This window comes from Cibotium barometz, chromosome 29, assembly GCF_041138505.1.
Source record: "Cibotium barometz isolate CiBa-2024 chromosome 29, ASM4113850v1, whole genome shotgun sequence".
Taxonomy (NCBI): domain Eukaryota; kingdom Viridiplantae; phylum Streptophyta; class Polypodiopsida; order Cyatheales; family Cibotiaceae; genus Cibotium; species Cibotium barometz.
In genome coordinates, this window is record NC_141074.1 from 42033999 (window position 1) to 42052343 (window position 18345).

Sequence of the window (18345 nt, forward strand, 5' to 3'; positions counted from 1 at the left end):
AAGAAAAGACAAGATCAGCTAGATGCCACAAGGAGAACACACGCGAAAGAGATGAAGGCATCCATCTCTAAACTCAAGAAAAGACAAGAGCACGTGGAGACCATAAGGAAGGCCCACACTGCCAAAGTGCAGAGCAAAGATAAAATGATTGACGATTTCCAAGGGTGGGAAAAAAGGGAGAAGAAGGAAAAAGAAGCCTGCACAACAAAGGCTCCATGAAGAGAGGAACAAAAGAACATTGCTATTTGGAAGGAAATGGCCCTTTCTCACATGAAAAGCCTGATTCAGGTTTCCAAAAGCAGGCACAAGGCGTGCAACTGTGTAACTGGAATGAAATTGCCAAATTTATGACCCAATTAGACATGTCACAGACATAAAAACAAGGGCAGAGTAACTCCCAAGCAACACAGTTTAAGGGCGAGGAAAAAGCCCCTCATCTAGATCCTGAGAAGTGCAAGGAAGCTGCAGAATCTTATGACATGAGGATCTAGGTGAGGAGGCAATAACCCATGCACAGGGCAGGATTGCCACTTCCCCTTGCCAACGGAGTCACCTGCAAAAGAAGAAAGGGCACATCCTAGATTAGAACCAACACGGAAACCACCGTATGGGTGGAGGTATAGTCAAGGGGGAAAAATGAGACCAAGAGGGCCCTAGAAGACGGTGTTTGAAAACACGCCAATCATCTCAAGGCAGAGAGAGCCACATGCCTTTGCAGAGCAAGGATGGCCATTGATGTGATGGAAAGGGCCACGAAAACGTACCCCTATGCTAAGCTCATTGAGGGGCAGATGAAGGATAGGAGTCAGACATGCAGGGGTGAGTAGTAGGAAGAGAGCTTAGAAGCCTAGGTACGCCCAAGACAAGCCAATAAAGTTTGTCTCTGGAGGCCTCGCCCCACGGAGGAAGGACCGAATGAAAGGGACTGGCATAGGCCTTAAGATTTTTGTTTTGATTTTCAAATAACTGAAGTGGTCTAGAGGGAAAAGGAGCCAAGTGGGCTTCACCTGCTAGTGTAGCATCCACCATGATCGCTAGGTATTGGGTGTCATCTAGCCATTAGCTGGCATGCCAGTTGGCTGTCTCAGCCACCGCAAGCATGCCCAATATATCTATTGGGCAACAAACTCTCGGGACATTAATCTTCTTTCTTGTAAAAACCTTGTGAGTGAATCTTGCCAATGGTGGGTAGTACCCATGATGTAGATGTAAAAGGGAAAAGGGAAACTATCGAGAAAAGAGATATAGGATATAGAAGAGAGTAGACAAGACAACTGAGAGTGTGCTATTGGGCTAAGCCTTTGATCTAGTGATACAAGTGATTTTTCTGTGCAATTCTTCATTTCCTATACTTTATAAGTCTATTTTATTCCTTGTCGTGTTAAGCTCTTTCTTGTTATAATATGACTTTGTTAAATTTGCAACAATGTGGAGCTATGGTGGATCAAATGCTAGAATCAACATCATTAACAAAAGAGATTAGATGATAATTAAGATGTGATTAGTGAGCAATTTCACTGATAATTAAGATGTGATTAGTGAGTAATTTAACTGATAATTAAGATATGATTAGACAATAATTAAGATGTGATTAGTGAGCAATTTAACTCATAGCTTAATGTAGGCATGGATAATGAAAAACTAGCAAATTCTCATTAGGCCAATGCCTCAATTTATAGGGTTTACATCCAAGCATCTAATCCCACTGATTTCTCCTTGATTCACTCCACCTCTTTTGCTTGATTCTCTCCCAGAATATCTCCACCTCTTCTCCTTGATTCTTTCCACCTCTCCCAGAATATCTCCACACCTCTCCTAAATCTCCTCATGCCACCCTTTATTCTCTCCCAGTAGATACTTCTCACCTTTTCACAGGTTCTCTCACATTTACAGATTCTCTTTTATAGCCTCTTGCCAAGGGCTTGTTCCCGCACACACTCTATTCACTTGTATATTTCAACACCTCCCCTCAAGTGAATACTCCTAGCACACCTGGACCCTATAGCAAGTTTCCCTCTTACTTGATAGTTCGCGACCAGTGCCTCAAGTCCCTAAACTCATAGTCCTTGACACTCTCTCTCTCTATGTGTCCAAGGCTACTACAAGTGCCCGTGACCTTGACTAAAGTGCCCACACATACATCTACCACATGGCCTACATCATCGGTGGCTCAAAGGATTACTCTATTGGGGCAAGTTACGTTGGGTTTTAGGGTTTCTCTCCCTCTCTCTCTCTCTTAGAAAAGATGACTGACTCCACTTCCTTAGGAGCCTCCATGAAGTTTGCCGATGTCATTCCTTCTCCTCTGGGTTTGCTGTAGTAGCAGTCTCTTGCCATGTGTCCTGGCTTTCCACAGTTGTGGAAACAAGTGAAGTTCCTTCCTCCTACTTTGCCTCTTCCTCATCCTCGTCCTCGAGAGAATCCTCCTCGGGTGAAGAATGCTTTTTTTCTCCTACTGCTGTCGAGTCCAGCCATTTCTTCTCTTTACCTCTGGTCTCTTGCTCTAGTAGAGCTCCTTCTATCTCGTGTAGCTTCAATTCAGGTACATTCTTTAGTGTTGCTACAATGTTTTCATATTCACCTTTGTCCACACTCTTTAGAAGCATTGCTAGTGCCTCATCATTTTCTACCTTTTTGCCAATAGCTGAGTTGTTGCTTAATGCTTTTATATCTGTTCAAGTGTGTGATTAAAGGTTCACTTTCCTTCATATCCAATTTGTAGAACTGCATTAATAGATTTATCTTTGAATTTTTAGCTTGTGTGCCAAATAATTTATTAAGTTCATCCCATGCATCTTTTGCCCACTGTTTCCCTGTGATGTGATGAATGATTTCATCATTTAAACTGAGTGCGATAAGTCCCCAATGCTTTTTCATTCCTTCTCTTCCACTCATTTTTCCCTCTCACCTCTGGGTGTTCATCTCTTCCCTCAACTAGCCCCCACAGATTTTTCCTCCTCATCATGAGCAGATACATGGTTTTTGTTTGCCATGTGTAAAACTGATCCCTATTAAATTTGGCTATCTCTTGTGGCCGTACTCATGATAATGTGAAGGGGGTCTTACCTCTCGATCCAATTTCAAGATTCAAGGGCAGTGTCTACCCTTTATAACTCAATCTGGTGTTTAGGTGATGATTATAATAGATTTATCAGCATAAATTTACCAGAAATTACATTAAACCAAGGGTAACAAATCTGTATGGAATGGTTGGAGTATCAAACCATCTCCGAATTGCAATCTCAATTTATAGAGATCTGTATTAGATACCTAATGGTTAATTTGAACCCTCAATCGCACCAAATTATAGTGATTAGTACTAATTAATCACTGATTAGCAAATTCTCTATTTTGTGTGCAAAAAACAGAGTATGCGGGAGTCCAGATCTGAGGCCATAGAGTTCAAATGAGCTCAAATCCTTTCAAGGCCATCAATAGCAATTAGTCTAGTAGAGGATTAAGCTAAGAAACACAAGATTTGACCAAATATTGAATGCTTAGACTCTGTTTTACCAAAGTCACCTGTAGATTTGATGAAGAGCTTGGATCTCACTGTAGACTTGATCAAATCAAAATCTGTCTTCACCAGCTTGTAGGGCAACCTTGAAAACCCCTAGGGCCAATAGGAATTGGATCTATTTCATCTGGTACAAAAGAAATCTCAGTTTGCTTAAAAAAGTGACACCTGCAAAATCGTGAATTTTTGCAACTGTAGAAGGTGGTTTGGCATGCCGATTGGATAGGCTGAATGGTGGGGAGTACAGCTATGTTTGGCTAAAGGCTTCTGCTCTAATATTTCTCCTGGAGGGAGATCAAGCCCCTCCACTGGCTGCTGGGGGTGTAGAGCCTACTTGAAAAAGAGGTTAAAAAATCTAATTATCTACTAATCCTAGTTAGCCAGGTGATTAGCAAGATAATGGGCTCACAAATTGATGGATTCTAGGCTAGGATCTTATACCATGTTAAATTTGCAGCAATGTGATGAGCTTTGGTGGATCAAATGCTAGAAAAAATATCATTAACAAAGAGATTAGATGATAATTAAGACATGATTAGTGAGCAATTAACTGATAGCTTAATGTAGTCATGGATAATAAAAAACGAGCAAATTCTCATTAGGCCAATGCCTCAATTTATAGGGTTTACATCCAAGCATCTAATCCCACTGATTTCTGCTTGATTCACTCCACCTCTTTTGCTTGATTCTCTCCACCTCTCCCACAATATCTCCACACCTCCTAAATCTCCTGATGCTACCCTTTATTCTCTCCCAGTAGATACTTCTCACCTTTTCACAAGTTCTCTGACATTTACAGATTCTCTTTTACAGTCTCTTGCCAAGGGCTTGTTCCTGCACACACCCTATTCACTTGTATATTTCAACAGCCTTCTCATTAGGAATTGCACTCATAGTCGTTCCTATTTGGATGTGGCTCCCATCTAGAAACAGAATCAAGAGTCATGTAAGGGATCCCGACAGATGCAAGAACCAACCTCTTTGGCTAGCATGACAAACTCTCTTAGCCTAGTCAATTGGTGGTGCAATGCATTAGCGTTATCTTATCTCATTGGGCATAGTTTCATTAGTCGCGTCTCCTTCAGAGCTGACTAGGTGGTCCGGAACCACGCAAGTACCAAGTCTCGACCGAAAAACGACAACATGCATAATCTTTATGCATGCTTAGAGCATGCATACTCTATGCATACATAAATCATGCTCTCCTTATGCATGCCTATAGTATAGAGCATAGAGTATGCATGCATAGATCTTGCATACTCTATGTCTATGCATGCATAAACCATGCTCTCTTTATGCATGCCTAAATCATAGAGCATGGAGTATACATGCATAGACCTGGCACACTCTATACTCTATGCATGTATAAAGAGTATAGAGCATGGATACATAAAGATTATAGATGTTAGACTATACTCTATGCATGTATAAAGAGCATCAAGCGTATGCATACATAAGAGTATAGATGCACACAAAGAGTATGCATAGAGCATGCATGCTATGTATGCATAGAGCATGCATACTCTTTTCATGCATAGAGCATAAGTATAAATATATATAGTATGCATAGAGTATGTATAGAGAATACTTTTCTTAGCATTTCTCTCATGATTACCTCATTTTCTTGTATTGTAGGTCTCTTATGTTTTTTGAGCCGTTAGCTCTTCTAGACCACTCGAGGTAAGCTCTTACACACAAGGTCTTTTTTTATTTATGCTTTTGTATGTATGAGTATATCTTGTTTTGAGCCTTATCTATGTTTTGTTTAAAAAAGTAGCCATATCTAGTAATCCATGACACTTCCACTATGTAAACACTACCTATAGCACATGCGTTTAAGGGGTATTTAAAAATAACCTTATTAAAAAATTTTGTATATTAAAGATACCCCTTATTTATGGAGTTTTGTAATAAAACTAACCCTTATGTATGGATTTTTTCACTTTTCAATTTAAAAAACACTTATGTATGTAAATATTTATGTACGTCCATCCAAGAAAAAACCCCTTCTGTTGAATGCACGTGCTATCTTACATATTCTTTAGTGGACCCCCTAGGGACTACATGGAAGATAAGATCCAGAATTTCTTCTAGATACTTTGCCCTAATCAACATGACATAGCTAGGTTGGAGCTTACTTCACATGTTCTCGGGTCATCGAGTCCCGCCACCCTGAGTACTTGGAATAGTGCTAGTGGTGCAGAGAGTTCACAACATAGGTCTCATAGCATCCATAGTGCTGGTAGTAGTGCTAATGGCAGTAGCGATTCACTCCAAGCATCACTTTGTCACACTCTCCTTTTGTTCATACTCCCTTCACTCCTTGCTCTCTAGCATAATCAAGGCTAGAGCCACTCTAGTTAGTAGGCACTCCTTTTTCTCATACTCCCTTTACTCGCTCTGCAAAGCAACATCAAGGTACCTATACTCTTATAGATGCTATGATGAAGGATACATCACTACAAGGGATCGGGCTCATACCCGCGCTCCTAGCTGCTAAAAATGACTTGTGAAAAAAAGTAGCGAGCCCGTGTATCAGCGCGTGTATAATCGCGGCCAGAGACATGCGTGTAAAAGCGCGTGTATAGGAATGTTCAGACGCGCTGATACACGGGCATATACACGCGTTCTGTCAGTTTAGCTGTGCTTAGACGCGCTGATAGAAGGGTGTATACATGCATTTTGTCAGTTTAGCTGCGCTTATACACGCGTATTTCATAGATTTGACGCGTCTGTACACGCGTGTTTTACAGATTATCCGTGTATATACACGTGAATTTTTACAGAGTTGACGCATCTATACACGCGAACAGAGAGCAAAAAAATATCCAGAGAGTGCTTTTTGGTACCTGAATGCTGTTCCAGCATTCCAGCACCCAATAACACTCTCTGGATTTTTTTTTTTGGGTGCATTGGACCATCCACGAGGAAGATTTAAGACAAGAATGACATGAATGCATACATTGTCAATACACGATTCAAGACAGACATGAATGCAATACTATCGATTCACCATTCAATATTACTCTATCAAAATTTTATGTGTACACATATATACAAGGGAGTCCATATGTCAAAGTAGGCCATGGCTTCAGTTACAAAAATATATATACAACCACATCCTTAATATGGAATGTGATACTATAAGTCTAAGTACTACTCAGACCCAGATGATGACTCGCTACTCCCTCCATGCTCAGATTGTACTCTGTAAGCTCAACTGGACCAGGATGGCACCCAAAATGATTTAGCATCTCCATCAGTCAATTGCTGTACGCAAATGGATCGGATGAAGAACCTGGATCCATAAAGAATCTGCAAAAATAAAAGTATATACATGATTGCATCAAAGCACAAATGCAAGCTAGCACATATGATTTTCCACCATCAAACTGACATCACTATCTAGAGAATTCACATCTTCAACAACACTCAGAACTATAGAGTTATCCTCCTACAACTCTTCAAAAACTACATCACTATCACCACAACATCCATCTTGTGTGGTTATCTTCAAAGGTTGCACACACATTATTGCATGCATGACTATCACCATCCTCATGTACATCATGGGCTGTCTCTTGACTCACATCGAGAGATAAGTCATCATGATAGCATACTTGTATTCATCACATAAGCCATAGATCACCTCCACATTAGTACCAAGTGAATCAGCACAAACACAAATACCATCATCCAAGCCACCCATCAGCTCTAAGACCATAGTATGGGGTAAACACAGTCGCATGTATACACCCGTCCAAAAATGTGTGTATATGCGTGTGAACCGTTTGTGCAGACAGGATACACGCATTCCTACGCGCGGCCTACGAATTTTTTTTTTGAAAGCGACTGACCTCCGACAAATCGTCCTTATAAAAAGCCCACTGTCGCCCCCTGTCACAATCGTTCACCAGATGGCAACCAGAGAAGGAGAAGGATGGAGACAAACCCATAAAGGAAAGAGACAATAGCATAAACAAATGGAAGGAAAGAGACAGGGCAAAGGACAAACTGACTCACCTCTGAAAAAGTGAGTCTTCTTTTTGGCTAGTTTCCTTCACCCGTGTGTGCTCCTTGTCTGCTCCTTGTACTTAGGTTTAGTGCTCTGTTGGAAGAGGCGACGACGAAGGAGAGCAGATCTATATTTTGAAAATGTTTGTGCAAAAGATTGGAAGCGTATTTGGGAGTCTACAAATATTCTTCCTCCAGATGGCATGAATAGGTATAGTAATGTTTTTCAATCTTGTTTTGTGTAGTCTCTAATTGGATTAAAGGTCACATAGAGCAATCCCTTGTGTAGGTACTCCATTTTTTTCGGCTACCATATTGGACCCATCTTAAGATCAACCATCTTCTTGGTCCCATGCACATCTTCAAGAATGTGGGATCTGGTATTTGGGAACATGTTATTGGTAAACGAGACAATGTTAGCGTACAGGAGGACTTGCGGGTCGCAGGATGTATGCATCAAGCTTGGCCACGAGAGGAGGGTGGGCACGTTCGTCTTCCGCCTGCACCATGGATTATATCAAAGAAAGAGGAGAAGCATGTAAAGCAGGCCATCACCACTTTACGTACTCCCACTGGATGCATGAGATCATTGAAGGGAGCCTTTACAACCACTAAGAAAAGAGGCGTTGAGCAACTATATGGGTTTGAAGTCCCACGATTGGCACAAGATGCTCCAAGTAAGTGTTTTCCAAGTCTTGTACGTTGAAATTAAATTTTGTAATGCCATAAACCATACATACATGTGCTCTTATGTGTGCAGTTCATACTACCTACTAGCATCGACCATTGTGCAAATAAGAGTTTGAAAAAATGTATTTATAAGATGGACGAGCTTGTGAGGTATGTAAAACCCATGTCAGATCACCCTTCATTATACCTTGCAAAATGAACGTACATGAGGTATAACGTACTATTCATTTATTTTTCACATATGTTAGTTCCAAAGCAATTGATCCAGCCACGTTGGATGATGCGCGTGTTATGGCAGTGGAGGTGGTTTGTTTGGTAGAGGAGACTTTTTCGCGAACCATTCTCACAAGTCAACTACATCTCATTGTGCATTTAGTGGACGAAATTGCTTTATGTGGCACTGTGCATGCACGTTGGATGTTCTTCCTAGAGTGCTTCATGAAGACCTTAAAAGACTTTGTGAGGCAAAGTGCAAGGCCTGAAGGAAGCATGGCCGAGGGTTGGTTGATACAAGAGTCTCTTGTATATATTTTAGAATTTCTTGGTCAGGTGGACAGCTCTTTGCCACCACGACTATGGAGCAATGAAGAGGACTTGAGGATGACCTCTATTGTGCCTCAAGGAAAAGGACAGAGTAAAGTAATTGACAGAACATTGATTGATGATCTCAATTTCACTTGCATCCTTAATAGTGATGTGATGAGTAGATGGGTTACAAGATATGAGGATGCAAAGACAAAAAGGCAAGCAGAAAGAGCTCTCTTTCGGAGGCAACATGGCTCTCGTAAGGCGTACCCTAAGCATCTAGCAACACGTCCAAATGATATCCATGTTGATTGGTTGCATGAGGAAATGGAGAGAGTAGAGAGCGACGAGGGGCTGCATATCACGGCGGAAGAATGGGAGTATGCACGAGGATGCATGTTAAAGGTACATAGAACTAATGTTTTGCATTGGTTGTAAGTGATTTGCTTTTAATATTTATTCACATTGCTTACACAAATAATGCTTCTATTTTGGTCCAGTGCACTATGTTCAATGCTATATGGTGTGAAGGCAAGCATTTTCGAACACAAAGAATTGATGAAAAGAGGAATACACAAGATTGCGGTGTCATTAGTTGCTTTGAGGGAGCTAATGGAAAAATGGATGATTATTGTGGCACAATCCAAGACATATTTAGGCTTGACTTTCATCGCTTCTTTGTGTATGTTTTGGATGTCAAATGGAAAATGAACGTGGTAGAAAAAGGGCCTAATGCAATAATAAAACGCCATGCAAGTGGCTATGTAACTATTGACTCTATAAAGTTTTGGCAAACAAAGAAAGATAGGCTCCTATTACCACAACAATGTGAGCAGGTATGCATTTTTTTACTAATGTGTTTCATGTACATATATATCTAAGCTCGTGTATAGGCTTGACTTTCGTCGCTTCTTTGTATATGTTTTGGATGTCAAATGGCAAATGAACGTGGTGGAAAAAGGGCCTAATGCAACGATAAAAGGGCCTAATGCAACGATAAAACGCCATGCAAGTGGCTATGTAACTATTGACTCTACAAAGTTTTGGCAAACAAAGAAAGATAGGCTCGTATTGCCACAACAATGTGAGCAGGTATGCATTTTTTTACTAATGTGTTTCATGTACATATATATCTAAGCTCGCGTACCCCTTGACTTTTGATATGCTAATTAATTACTGTAGTATGTGTATTTGAGTAGGTTATCTATCTGCCAATGGTGCATGACATTAAATGGTGGTACGCCATCCCTATTGCACCACGTTCCAAAGTGATGTATAATACATTCACTGATATGGAGCATATGGAGGATGTAACAAGCCGCAATGAAGATGATGTCGAACATGCCAATGAAGATGTTGTGATCGATGATCAAGAAATAAGAGATGATCATGATAATGAGGATGAGCGTGCCATTTCTCATGATCATGAGAATGACCCTACTATTGAGGATGATGGTGATGTTGATGAGGATGATCAGGACATCGATACCATTATCAATGGACAGAATATCGATAGTGGAATAAATTTAATCGTAGCCTTACAAATTGATCAAATGGATATTGATGTTGATCGTTTGGCGAGGATGGATCTTATTGAAGATGAGATCGAACCCTAACCAATCCATCACTGTATCGTTCTAAATTGGTGACATTTCTATTGTATATGTTGTCTTTTAATTATCTCATGATTTATTTTTGAATATATTTCATTGTTGTAAATGCATGTAGTGGGATTGTGTAATGATATATACTGTAATGTACTATGAGATGGTTTAAAGAAAATAGTTTTTAATTTTGTAAAGGAATTTAGTTTTTCTTAATAAAGCGTGTATTGATGCGTGTATTGATGTGTGTATAATTGTGTGTATATACACGCGCTTATACACGCGTTTCTGAAACCAGTATACACGCGAATTTAGATGCCAATATACACGCGCTAGTAGATGCCAATATACACGCGAATTTAAATGCCAATATACACGCGCCTGATACTATTCAAATACATGTGCGACCATACACGCGCCTGTAATTTATCGCGTGTATGGAATGCATGTATGGCAGCATTGTCTTGTAGTGCATCATTAAGGATGAGCTAGGTGGAAGGGTATTAATGCGTATGTAGCGTCCTCTCTAGAGATTAATGTTTGGGTATGACATCCTCAGCGAAGTGTTACGACCAACCAAAAGAAAAAAACAATTACATTCTTGAGCAGCTTCATAGAGAGTTCCGAATCTCAACCCTCTCCAAGCAATTCAATAACTAGTGGATGCTTAAGATAATGAGAGATCTTATGAGCCATCAAAGGTCTGAGATCCAAGATGCAATAAAGGAAGGGAAAGACTAAGCCTGTGTATCTCAACACTGAAGGCTAGGGAAAAGCTAAGGTGGGGGTCCGTGACACCCCCGACAAATACAAGCAACAACAAGAGGCTGTGAAAGCATACCTTGAAGGCTCCACGACTTCTTACCTTGGTGATAATGGCACTAGTCTCTTTGATACGTACTTTGTAAGTTTTCATCTCTTTCTTTTTACATACTTTGTAAGTTTTCATCTCTTTCTTTTTCTAATATATTGAATAATGTATGTATGAATTATTAGATATGCTAAATATTCTAACTTCAATGTGTGTAGAGAGAAGTAATCGAACGTGGTTATACTCAAGAAGATGAATCAGGAAGGAAATGAGCTCAATTGGACCCACTTTATCAAATATATAAGTATATAATATTATCAAACATTTAAGTTTTTAGTTTTCTAAATTTTACACATAAATCATATTTGAATTCATTTATCTCTTCTGTATCTCTATCTTTTTAATGCTTAATTATCTTGATAAAACTTATAGTTATATTCATGCAAGGACCTCGATCGGAGCCACATGAAGCGGAAGGAGGCAATAATGAGATCATAATCTTATATACGCCTTTTGTTTTTACATGCTCATATTTTTTGTAAGGGCTATGTTCGTTATTTTGGTAAAATCACTAGCTCTACTCATTATTTTCTTTGTAAGAGAACTTTCAAAATCCCCAAAGTATCAAGATTTTTTCAAATTTCCTAATATGGTGATTGGAGTTTTATACTACTTGTGAGGTTCTTAATTGTCAATGAGTTACCATATCTTGAATACCAATATCTATGTACTTTTCAATTTTCTAAATTTTATACATAATTTTGATTATCTGTTCAACATCTTTGTCTTTAATGTATTTAGATTCAAAGTACATGGCCAGATACTATGGGCAAAATGGACCAAGTTGAGGCAAATTGTCCCAATCTATCCCAGAAACTTTCTTTTACCAATGTCAGTATGTATGTTGATATGAAGGTCGATATATATATTGATATATGCAGCATCGACAAATGCTTGGATATGTTTGATATGTTCGATAAATGCTTGATATGTTTGACACATATATCAACATTTGGTTTAAAGGAAAGCATCAGTATGATGGTTGATATACTCTCCCCTGATCAACATGAGATAGTTAGGTTGGTGGATCTTAGCAGCTCACCTATTCTCGGGTCATCGAGTCGTACCACCTCCAATACTTGGACTAGTGCCAATGGTGCACAGAGTTCACGACATAGGTCTCATAGCAGCCTTAGTGTGGTAGTAGTAGTGCTAATTGTGGCGGTGGCAATCGGCAATGGTGGAGGAGGTGGAGGATGCTAGTACTCCATGTCATCTTGCTACACATTCGCTTGCTACGGCCACTTTGGAATTCACTCCGAGCATCACTCTGTCAGGAACTCCTTTTACTCCTCGCTCTCCGGCGGCATCGAGGCTAGAGCCACTTCGGTTGGTAGGCTCCTTCTTCTTGTACTCCCTTTACTCCTCACTCTCCAGCGTCAGGACTAGCGCCATTCTGGTTGGCAGTCAGGCACTCCTTTTTCTCGTACCTCACTCTCCAGCATCAAGGCTAGAGCCACTCCGGTTGGCAGGCACTCCTTTTCCTCACACTCCCTTTACTTCTTGCTCTCCAGCATTAGGGTACCTATAGCTAAGATGAAGGGTCCCTCATCAAGGACGAGCTACGTAGAAGGCTATTAACGCATACGCAGCGTCAACTCTATCATGTACAGTTTTGCTATGAAATCCTCACCAAGTGGCACGACCAACCACAAGAAAAAAAAATGAATTACATTCTTGAGCAGCTTCATACAGAGTTCCAAGTGTGAGGCCTTGCCGAACAATGCAATAACAAGTGGATGATCAAGAGATGTTATGATCCATCAAAGATCTGAGATGCGAGATGCAATAAAGGAAGGGAAATACTAAGGTTGTGTATCTCGACATTGAGGACTTGAGAAAAGCTAAGGCTGAGGTCCCTGACACTCCCAACAAGTACAAGCAACAAAGGGAGGCTACTAAAGCATACCTTCAAGGCTCGGGGACTTCTTACCTTGGTGCTTATGGCACTAGGCTCTTTCATATATACTTTGTAAGTTTTCATCTCTTTTTTTTGCAATATAATTAATAATATATGTATGAATTATTAAATATGCTAAATATTCTTCCTTAAATGTGTTCACAGAGAAGTATTGGGATGTGGTTATACTCAAGAAGATAAAGCGGGAAGTACATGAGCTCAATTGGGCCCACATCCTCAAATATATAAGTATATAATATCATAAAAAACTAAAGTATTTAGGTTTTTAAATTTTACACATAAACCATATATAAATTCATTTATCTCTTCTATGTCTCTATCTTTTTTATGTTTAATTATCTTGATAAAACTTATGGTTATATTCATGCAAGGACCTCCAAAGGAGCCACAAGAAGTGGAAGGAGGCGTAATGAGATTATACTCTTACATAGGCCTTCTGTTATACATGCTCATACTTTTGTAAGTAAAAGCACTACCTCTACTCACTATTATCTTTGTAAGGCTCTACTTCAATCACTTGTAATCATTCCCTATTTTTGAATACAAGAAAATATTATTTTTTCTTGTTTTTGCCTTGAGAGATGAAAAATTCTAAAAAGTAATAATTCAATATTGAGATATTTTTGGATAAACAAATTCTTCTAATATCAAAAATATGTTTTCTTGAAACAGAAAATCAAAATAAATTTTCCAAGGTGCATTAGGAATCAATTAAAAATGATTTAAAAGACTTGAGTCTAAGGGTCAAGATGTTCTGAAATTTTTGGATTATGGTCCAATTAAGGTTCCTATGGACCAATAAGATTAATCCAAGTGTTGGGATAAGATAAATCTAATGAATTAAAGAAAATACCCAAAAATGAGTAAATGCCCACATAAGATGAAGAGTTGACTGAGTACAAGGTTTATTAGTTATTACTAAAAATTTGAGATATTTTGGTATAATGATACATTTTTGACACATTGGTAAGGAGGGGGGGAGACTTCAAGGAGGTGCCTATTTCACACATGTGAATGAGTTTTAAATTAAAAAATATTAAGATATTTTTATCTCTCCTCTCTCCTGGATCAAACCAAATAAAAAAGGGAGCTCAACTGGTCCAAATCTTGTCCAAATTCAGCCAAACTGAAGTTGAAAAATTCTAGAACTTAGTTGGACTCAAATAGTAGCCTCCCTCACCTATAAATAGACCCTCATTCTTTTGTATTCTCATCTGTGAACTAGACCATGCCAGTATTACATTAGAATAAGCATATTTTCTATTATCCCCTTAAAATCCTCTACAATTTGGAGAGATTGGAGTTTCTCTCTCTCTTCAATCTTCCTTGGAGCTTTCCTCTCAACATACTAACCAATTGATTGGTTGGGGGCTTCTTCTAAGAATAGCGAAGCAAGCAAATCAAGAGAGGTAAGATGTGCTTTTATGGTTTTTTCTCTAATATTCTAAATGTTTTCACTTCTCAACCCCTCTCAAGCTTGAGAAATATTCAAATGAATGGTTTTTCAATGCAAATGAAGCTCTCTAATGAATTCTAATGATTAATCACAAAGAGATTATCTGTATGCTTAATTTAGGATGTTTTTTAAGTATATCTCTCTCCCCCCCAAATAATGGTCATTCATATGACCAATTCTCTATTCAAATGATGCTTCTCATGGAGCAGTTCTTAATTCTAAAATCAAACTCTACGTTAGTTAAGCTAGAGGCTAAACAAATAGATTTTTAATGCATTTATGTTACATAAATTACGATGAACTTATGATTTAGATCCACAAATTGGATTTACATCTATTGATAGTTAATCTATCATAATTGTATTACTAAGTTTTATTCTTTTCAAAATTATTGAAAATTATCAATAATAGCACCGGAGCTATGGCAAAATTTTAGAAATTAACACATAAGTCATTTTTATGCATAATGTGAAAAGAGAACTTCCTATCATATTCTAGAATTAGTTATCCTATGTCAAAAGAATAATTCTCATCATATCCATGGAAAATTAATTTTTAATATTTATGCATAAATAGTTAATTAGAGAAAAAGAGGAATTTTTAGTAATTTCATTTTTATGATAAAAGAGGAATTCCCATGATAATGGAGATCCATGTATTTTCAATGGACAAAGAGAAAAATAGGTATATTAAAATAATTAATATTTTTATTTAAAATTAAAGAGAAATTTTAGGTAAACTATTTTTATGCATGAATAAATTTAAATGATGAAAGAGGATTTTCCATCATGTTTGGAATTCAATCATTTAAATAGAAGAAGTGAAATTCTTGTCATATTTAAATTAATGGATATTTTTATTTAATTTTTAAGAAACATTTTAGTCAAAATTAGTTTATGAATGAATAAATTTAAATGATGAAAGAGGAATTTCCATCATATTTGGAATTCAATCATTTAAATGGAAAAAGAGAAATTCTTGTTATATTTGGAATATTGAATATTTTTATTTAATTTAAAGAGGAATTTTAGATAGATTTATTTTATGATAAAAGAGGAATTCCCATGACATTTGGATTGCACTCATTAAATGAGATAAAGAGGAATTTTAATCTTATTTAAAAAATGGATAATTTTATTTAAATAAAAGAAGAATTTTTATATGATATTTAAGCAGAGAATGATTTGAATTCATTTTTCATGACAAAAGAGGAATTTTCACCATAATTCCACCTAGGGAAATAAGGTTGAAAAATTAAATGGTAGAAAGAATATCTTTAGATATTTTATGTGGTTAAATCACCAAATTGGTATTTACCCAAAAATAGATTAAATGGAAGAAGGTAATTTCATTAAAACCCAATATTCTCTAATAAAACCATTTCTTAATCTATTATGGAAAAGAAAGAATGAAATTCACAAAGTTGGAATTTCTTTACGATTAGAAGTTCAGTAGTTGTTTATCAGTCAAATGATGGGTAGATTACCCTGATGAGAGATCAAGGGTGCTCATTATAAAATTGGAAATTAAGGAAAAATGGGTTTTGTCATTAGGAACTCAATGGAGTCTTCTTGGGCCCTTTAATTTGGACGTTTAGTGAAATGCTTCAAATGCTAATCCATCTTTGACCAAGCCTAGAGGCCTAGTCCTAAAAGCATATATTTGATTTTTCACAAAAACAAAAAAAAATGAAAAAAAGGAGATATTCTTAGATCTGGCCACCTAGGTGACTTTAAAGCTTTGTAATGGGCTGTTAGTCAGTTATCATAGCCTGCAGCAACCTTTTCGAACTCCAAACATTCCAAAAATTCGTCACTTTCTTCCCCCCTTTTTTGTGTGTACACCAGATCTCTTTCTCTCTCTAAATCTTCTCTCTAAAATGCCCTGCACTCCTTCTCCATGGAAAAAAGCGTCTTTCTCTACTCCAAAAGCCATAGCTAGCAGATCTGTACTCCTAAATGAGCCTTCTCTCTCCAAACCCATAGTAGTAGCCATGGCTTGCACGGAAGAAGCTTACCATGAGCATTCTCTCTACAATACTTGGTCCTCTCTCCATAGCTAGCAGGTCTGTACTCATAAATGAGCCTTCTCTCTCCAAACCCACAGTAGTAGCCATGGCTTGCAAGGAAGAAGCTTACCAGGAGCATTCTCTCTACAATACTTGGTTCTCTCTCCAAACCCACAGTAGTAGCCATGACTTGCACAGAAGAACCTTTTCATGATGTATTCTCTCTCTATATTGCTTAGCAGCCATAGCTTGCACTAAAGAAGCTTCCCATGATGCATTGTCTCCTTTGCATTTTCGTCTCACCATTGCCAACCCTCTCTATGTTTCTTTGGCTCCCTTTCTGGCTTCTTTCTCTATCCACAATGCAACTCTAGAGAAGCAACCCTCATCTCCATTCTTCCCATTATTTTTTGATACCATATCCTGCTCCTTCCACTCCTATTCAACCCAAGCTTACAAGCCTACTTTCTTGTAGATGGCACTACAAGACATCACCAATAAGCCTTCTAAGATCCGCCTTCAGGTTGATTTGGAGATAGAATACGCAACCCTACACAGTAGGCATGTTGCACCCAATATTTCATACGATCAGCTTCGAATGCAAGGAGCAAAGGCCATTGATCTTTGGATTGATGGAAATCTTTATCCACCAGATCCAATATCTGGTGCCCCTCCACCATTCAAAAGCATTACAAGTTTTTTTAAGTTTGTTGGTGATGGTTTCAATGGGCTTCTTGGCTATTGTAGGAGATTACACATGTTGTGGCTAGATGAGGCAGCTGAAAAGAGGCAAACACAATTTGCCTTCCACCAGCTTCAAGCGGCATCGACTAAGCAGATCAATAGTTTGATGCAGAGGATTAAAGAGCTCTCAGAGGAGCTTGAGGTGCAGAAGAATAATCTAGCGGATCGTGTGCGCACAATAAATCAATTTACCGATAATTATGTTCGTCTTCAACACTCCACTCGTAATCTTCGGCGTCGTGTTCACCATTTCACTCACCTTCCCATTGGATATCACGCAAGGCAAAGAAAACGTAAAGCTGTTGGGTTACTTTCTAAGACAGCAGGTGCATGCAAGAGGCGTAAACAAACAACTAGGTAAAAATTTTTGTAGGAATTATAGCAACTTTGAGAAGCAATTAATGAATAAAGCATCTCTCATGGGTGACTCTTGTGATTGCAGGGCATGTGCAACAGCTATACTAGGATGTAACAACGCTGAGGACAATGTTAATGTCTCCCTTCTTTAGCATGTCCTTCAGGAGAAGGATATCATGGAAATGATAACAGGTTCTGGTAATGATAAGCTGCGGGAGACCCTTCGTCAACATTTCTTGAAGGAAATCAAAGAAATTGTCACACCCAAAGAGATGCTTGATATATGTGACTCAGCAGGTATTAGCCAGAAAGGTTACAGAGCAATGTACAGGTCAATCACTTTAGGGTTGCGAGCAAAGGGAGTTATGCAATCCTTGCTTCCAACACTTTATAGCTTACAGATGGCAAAGAAGTGTGCTAATGGTGATATTGCATCCATGTTCGAGGGTGGGTACAAGTGGGTGGAGGATATTATGCCAATGCCAACAATCAAACCCTTTGAATACAATGCATATAACAATGTCTACATTGACATGGAAGTGCTACAAAAAGCAATGATTCAGTACTATGGCCTCACACTTGAAGAGACAGGTAGAAATGCCGTGTTTGTCTTGAAGCTGGATGAATGTCAAGTGGTT

General features: G+C 38.4%; 1 long non-coding RNA gene across 1 annotated transcript; it reads left to right on the plus strand.

Moving 5' to 3' along the window:
* Positions 1 to 17469: 17469 nt before the first annotated feature.
* LOC147622208 (uncharacterized) lies at positions 17470 to 18012 on the plus strand. The gene is made up of 2 exons (XR_015269731.1): positions 17470 to 17707; positions 17793 to 18012. It is a non-coding gene; the product is annotated as an uncharacterized LOC147622208 (long non-coding RNA).
* Positions 18013 to 18345: the final 333 nt, after the last annotated feature.